This window comes from Pleuronectes platessa, chromosome 22 (assembly GCF_947347685.1).
Source record: "Pleuronectes platessa chromosome 22, fPlePla1.1, whole genome shotgun sequence".
Lineage (NCBI taxonomy): Eukaryota > Metazoa > Chordata > Actinopteri > Pleuronectiformes > Pleuronectidae > Pleuronectes > Pleuronectes platessa.
In genome coordinates, this window is record NC_070647.1 from 1,829,049 (window position 1) to 1,835,891 (window position 6,843).

Genomic DNA, 6,843 nt, shown 5'->3' on the forward strand with positions numbered 1-6,843 from the left:
GCCTTGTATGTGTGTATGTATACATACACACAAACGCACAATTGAGACGTTTTTGTCTTTTATCATATATTCTCAGGCAGTACTGATGCATTTACTGAGACGGGACGTGAGGGCCTACTCTGCGTGCTCAGAGTTCAAGCCCAGCAGGCTGCAGCGGGCCTGACATATTCTGGAACAGCAGCACAGTCTTTGGATGACTCCTCTGAAGATGAAAACATGGCGAGGTACTTCTCCACTGATGAAGAACTGTGAGGGCTGTGATTAGCTACACTCTCTTGCTACAATGCTACTCATGCTACTCCCTGGCAGCCTTAGGAAGGCATTAGCTTGCTGTGTGGTAGCTGTTAGCTTCAGCATTTTTAGTTTTTAGTGGCCTGTCTGACGTTTATGTTAAAAAAAAATCAGAGGGAACCATCTTCATAATTTAACACTATGGTTTGTTTGTGTGTCCTTCAGTTCTTCTCAAGAGAAGCAGTACAGGTGTGCCTCAGCTCCACGGTCCCTCCTGCAGCCTCCGCTCCTGATGCTAACCTCATGTCTCCATCACACCAAGCAGCAGACCTGGATTGACAGACCTTTCTCCAGAGCTGCCCCCTCCCTCTGAAACCCCCCTCTCCAAAACACTATTTGTGTAGTTTTTAAAGTATTTTTTGCATGAGAATTGTTGATCATAACATTTCCAGCAGATGCCTTAATATAATGTTTGTGCACAATAAATGACATTGATCATAACATAATGGTATTTCCTTGCACTTCTACACCATGATATTGTCAGATAAGATGCTGATTACATTAAAGCAGTGAATGCTCTGCTTTAAGCAACATAAACACACAATGATTCAATGGATCTGAAGTAGAATGGGCACATTACATTCTGTAGAGAATGCCTCAGTTATGGAAGTCAGAAAATAACTTTCTTTATCTGAGGTTCCAGTCATTTATAGTCACAGCAAAGCACACAGGTCTGGTTGTCTAAGTGGCGCCCATATCATATTGTTTAAGATGTGTAACATCAAGTTTGTGTTTCAGTGCAAAATTAGTCATTAGTCAAGAGTTCACCTTCTTCTTTACACTAAAATTAGGTGACCCAGATGTTTCACAATGCAATCTGATAAGGTCTTATGAGAAACATTCTTAACATTAAAGAAATCAACACAGAGGATAGCAATATCTGTTTGACTTTAATCCGTAGCTGATAATCAGCGGCCTGACTTATTCAAACACATTAATACTACAATGAATAAGGCAGGGGTTTTCCATCAGAAATCATTTCTGGGACATTAATTTAAAAGATCTCCAGTATAAGCAAATGTATTCTAAAATTGGTTTATATCCAAGTGTGAGGCTGTCCTGGCACATGGAAATAAGATATATATATATTGTTTGTATTAGCTTTCCCTCAGTTTAGTACTTGCACTTCTTGAAAAGCTCTATATAAATAAGATGTATTAATGTTTATACATTGCCCTCTAGTATATGTTTTCCTAAAAGTCACTGTAGATACAGAAATAACAGTATGGTTCAGGTGACAGTAAGTGGAAGCTGAAGGTAATTTCCATGTGCTCAAGAGAAACATAACGTGACGATATAGTTGATTTCTGATGGAAAACCCCTGCCTTATTCATTGTAGTATTAATGTGTTTGAATAAGTCAGGCCGCTGATTATCAGCTACAGATTAAAGTCAAACAGATATTGCTATCCTCTGTGTTGATTTCTTTAATGTTAAGAATGTTTCTCATAAGACCTTATCAGATTGCATTGTGAAACATCTGGGTCACCTAATTTTAGTGTAAAGAAGAAGGTGAACTCTTGACTAATGACTAATTTTGCACTGAAACACAAACTTGATGTTACACATCTTAAACAATATGATATGGGCGCCACTTAGACAACCAGACCTGTGTGCTTTGCTGTGACTATAAATGACTGGAACCTCAGATAAAGAAAGTTATTTTCTGACTTCCATAACTGAGGCATTCTCTACAGAATGTAATGTGCCCATTCTACTTCAGATCCATTGAATCATTGTGTGTTTATGTTGCTTAAAGCAGAGCATTCACTGCTTTAATGTAATCAGCATCTTATCTGACAATATCATGGTGTAGAAGTGCAAGGAAATACCATTATGTTATGATCAATGTCATTTATTGTGCACAAACATTATATTAAGGCATCTGCTGGAAATGTTATGATCAACAATTCTCATGCAAAAAATACTTTAAAAACTACACAAATAGTGTTTTGGAGAGGGGGGTTTCAGAGGGAGGGGGCAGCTCTGGAGAAAGGTCTGTCAATCCAGGTCTGCTGCTTGGTGTGATGGAGACATGAGGTTAGCATCAGGAGCGGAGGCTGCAGGAGGGACCGTGGAGCTGAGGCACACCTGTACTGCTTCTCTTGAGAAGAACTGAAGGACACACAAACAAACCATAGTGTTAAATTATGAAGATGGTTCCCTCTGATTTTTTTTTAACATAAACGTCAGACAGGCCACTAAAAACTAAAAATGCTGAAGCTAACAGCTACCACACAGCAAGCTAATGCCTTCCTAAGGCTGCCAGGGAGTAGCATGAGTAGCATTGTAGCAAGAGAGTGTAGCTAATCACAGCCCTCACAGTTCTTCATCAGTGGAGAAGTACCTCGCCATGTTTTCATCTTCAGAGGAGTCATCCAAAGACTGTGCTGCTGTTCCAGAATATGTCAGGCCCGCTGCAGCCTGCTGGGCTTGAACTCTGAGCACGCAGAGTAGGCCCTCACGTCCCGTCTCAGTAAATGCATCAGTACTGCCTGAGAATATATGATAAAAGACAAAAACGTCTCAATTGTGCGTTTGTGTGTATGTATACATACACACATACAAGGCTTTCTTTTCTACAGAAATATTTTTCCTGAGTTGATGACTCTGCTTATTGCCATCTAGAATGTGAAACCAAATATATTTTTTGGTGTACCCATACAAGATGTCCAATGTAACACCAATAATATCCAATCTACTACACTACGGTTTTAATGCCTCTGCAATAGCGAGTCGCCGGAGGCATAACTGCATGTTTTCGGATTGTCTAACTTTGTATTTGTCTTAAAGTAAAAAGGTCAAGGCCACACTGACCTCATCTTATGGTTTCAGTTGTCAAGAGATACAGTGTCATTTATATGAGAGAAAATATGTAGAAATATGTAGACGGACACTGCTCTGGTTAGCGGAGTCATACAACGCAGTGCGATAATTCTAGTGTAGTTTTTTTGTAATAAATGGGTTATCTATTTTTACAATCTACAAAAAGTTATCTATACATTTGGTCACAGAATGTTACACAAATAAATTGGCATTAAAGTTGGCATCTTGCTGTCTCACCAGTCTGACGATGCAGCTGAAGCGTCCATCAAGGGCTTTCTGCAGGTAATTTGGATTGTTTGTTTCTTTTGACGAGGAGAATAACATGAATTCCTACCGATATCAGTTTACAATCAAACCTTTTTGTGTTAACCTTGTTTAAACAGAGTCAAAGGACATTGTACAACAATGACACATATTTTTCCACAGTACCTGTCGTTCACTACTGAACTTCTGACACCCATTACTGGACTGTGTCTTCCTGTAGAGTGGTGATGTTCTCAACGTTCTTTTCACAGTCTGTCAAAACAAAATTAGAGTTACAAATGTTAATGCCCCACAACCCATTGCAGATACGGTTGTATTTGCACACCACATCGGATCAAAACAAAACTGCAGTCTGTGAAACAAGCAGTTTTGGTAGATATAAGGGAAATGCTAATATTTCTACATGAAACATATTCAGTCCCTTAAGCAAAATAACAATGATGGCAGGCCGCAACCTCGATGCCTTCGTCTGCTTTGCTTACAGACTAGTTTGCGGAGTCTCGTGCTGCCGCCCACTGACCGATACATCATCGCTCTTTTCTGAAACTAATGAAGGCAAATTCACACATGTAGACAGAAATAAACAGTATAAATTAAAAGGTGTAAATATTGCTAACATTATGTTTGATGGGGGTCATCATTATACATAACAGAGGAAAACTTTGCACATGTATTCCTTAAATTGACTTGCCTTCCTGTGGAAAAAGTTGTTTTCCTAGTTAAACAATCACAGCAGGGAAGCATGATTGATCAAAATTCTTTCAGTGTGATATTAACTTGTATTTCAGCAAGTGTACTTTGGGGATTTAATAAAAATGTATATTTGGCAAATTATATAAAATGTTTTTTCTGGTATGTAACTTAAAAGTACCTCTTTAATGGTAGGATCATTTCTCTCCCTCATCTTCCTCGTGGTACGTGGATGATGGTAGTGGGCTCAACCCGGCTTCTCTTTCTCTCCAGGCTGCCCTTCCTGCTCTTCATCAAGCAAAACAAACTGTTTGGTCCAAGTTGTTGACGTTAATGAAACTCCTGTAGCTTCACTTGGATCCTCCTTGATTAAAAAACAGAACATAGCAATTGTTTTATAAAATGAATCGCAACTCCATAACATGGAAACATTATTGTCATAGTGCATACTATACATTAAACCAAATTGACCTGATATTGTGGAGTAATGGTAGACAAATACACTCCTTATTAATCTAAAGCATTCATAAATCAAATTCATGTTTATATTTATATTGTAGCGTCCCTCAATGATGAGCTAAGCGTCTTGAACTGCTTTCAACAACCATGTATTCACCTCCCAGGTAGCACAGGCTACCGTGGGCTGAAGCATGTGGCTAACAATGGCGTATTAGCTGATGAACAGCGTCCATAGTGTGGATTGACGGACTCTCTCCGCACTCGGACTGTAAACCTAGATCGTAACGATCTTTAAAAACAATAAACTACTTACCTGACAGAAGGAAGATGACATCGTGGTCTTCCAAGCGCGCCGTGTTTATGACGCAGCCCCGAGTTAAAGGGCTGGTTGTTTACAAATAGGGTTTTTACGACAGCCACACGTCATGTCCGCTCGCGCACTCGGTCCGCTCGCGCACTCGGGCCGCTCGGCTCGCGCCGCTCGGGCCGGTCGCGCACTCGGGCCGGCCTCGGTATAAACAGACTCGCATGATCCTTCTCATTAGAGATGTAATCTAGCCTCAAATATTACTATTATATAACATGCATAACATTCACGATCACTGAAGGACACCACGCAGGGACTGTGATTTAAACACCAAGCTGCGCCCGTGGTGCCATGGCAACCATCATAGCAACGATAAAAACATGCGTGATAACTATTAAAATATTTATCATAAGCACGAACTGGCTGAAGACTGTGGAAGCAAAGACCACATTTCTCGCTAGAAATGGTGTCAGAATGTATTTTTATGCCCAAACTAAGTTACAAAATTATATTTTTATCTGAAAAAACAAGGAATCTCCGCCATGTTTTCCTCTCCGCAGACGGGAGCTTGAGAGTCACGTGACGTGAGAACACGCCAATGCAAAACAATGGGAGGACTAAATGTTACCATCTCACAATCTGAGAGGCCAGATTGTGAGATGGTAACGTCGGTCCACTTGGACCGACGTTACCATTGAACATTTTCTGATGAGACTGGGTTGTCTCAACAGCCCATCTTGGAGTGTGGGATCCAACCTGTAGATGTCACTGTTGGTTGGCACAGATGATGCTCCTTTCTCCAAGAGGGAGATTTCCCTGTGAAATCTTTGCTGTTGGCAGAGGCGTGCAATTTCCAGTTCTGCATTATGTAAGTCATCCCGTGTCAATGGTTGAACATTTATCTTTGCTTTGTGTTGATGTCCTTTGTTGCATGTTTTACCTTTTTTCCTTAGCTGTTGAAGTAGGTCTTTAAACTTCAAAAACCAGGCGACTGAAGTTTTGAGTTTTTCCCAGTCTGAAAAATAGGTTAGAAGCTTGTTCATAGTATTGGATGCATCATCAACAACACAAGCATTAACTGTGAGGTCTTGTTTGACCTCGGGGTCATCCAAGCTGACGGCAGGTTTGTTTACCTCCTGTTTTGGCCAGGTCCTTTCCTCAGTCAGCAGAAACTCTGGTCCTTTGAGCCAACGTTCACATTTCAGAAAATCATCAGCTGACAGTCCTCTTGAAGCCTCATCAGCGGGGTTCTGTTTAGAGCCTATATACCTCCACTGGGCCACCTCTGTAGCTTCTCTTATGACAGCCACTCTGTTCGCTACAAATGTGTGGAATCTCTTTGTTTCACTTGAAATGTAATTAAGCACCGTCGTGCTGTCGGTCCAGAACACTGACTGGTCCAATTCCAGTTGAAGCTCCTTTGTAATCATCTTGTCTAGTCTGACAGCTAATACAGCAGCTGTGAGTTCAAGCCTTGGTATTGTGGTTTGTTTCATGGGGGCGACTCTGGACTTTCCAACCATGAAAGCAATGTTAACTTCATCAGAGATGCCTTTCAATCTCAGATAAGAAACAGCGCCGTATCCACACTCACTAGCATCTGAGAAGTGATGCAGCTGTGCATTGCTTACCTTTCCAAAGTTCTTCGGCTTGATACACCGTTCCACCTTTAACAGTGACAATTTATGCAGATTTGTCAGCCACTGTGTCCACTTCTGCAGAAAGGTTTGTGGTATTGTGTCATCCCAACCAATTTTTCTTTTGCACAGCTCTTGTAGCATCAGCTTAGGAGGCAGTGTGAATGGTGACAAGAAACCAAGAGGGTCATAGATAGAATTAACCACTGACAAGATTCCACGGCGGGTACATGGACGATTTTCCAGTGCAAACTTGAACATGAACATGTCTGTTTCTGCACACCAGTGCAATCCAAGAGCTCTTTCAACAGGTAAGTTGTCTTTATCCAAATTGAGCTCTTTGGTTGCTTTGGAACGATTTTCTTCAGGG

General features: G+C 40.9%; 1 long non-coding RNA gene across 2 annotated transcripts; it reads right to left on the bottom strand.

Annotated features, from left to right (window-relative positions):
• Window positions 1–2,148: 2,148 nt before the first annotated feature.
• LOC128428773 (uncharacterized) lies at window positions 2,149–4,947 on the bottom strand. 2 transcript variants are annotated; one of them, XR_008333830.1, is made up of 6 exons: window positions 4,843–4,947; window positions 4,252–4,434; window positions 3,546–3,632; window positions 3,354–3,418; window positions 2,638–2,785; window positions 2,149–2,405 (listed from the first exon to the last, which is right to left on the bottom strand). It is a non-coding gene; the product is annotated as an uncharacterized LOC128428773 (long non-coding RNA). The 2 variants fall into 2 exon arrangements; XR_008333831.1 differs by lacking the exon at window positions 3,354–3,418.
• Window positions 4,948–6,843: the final 1,896 nt, after the last annotated feature.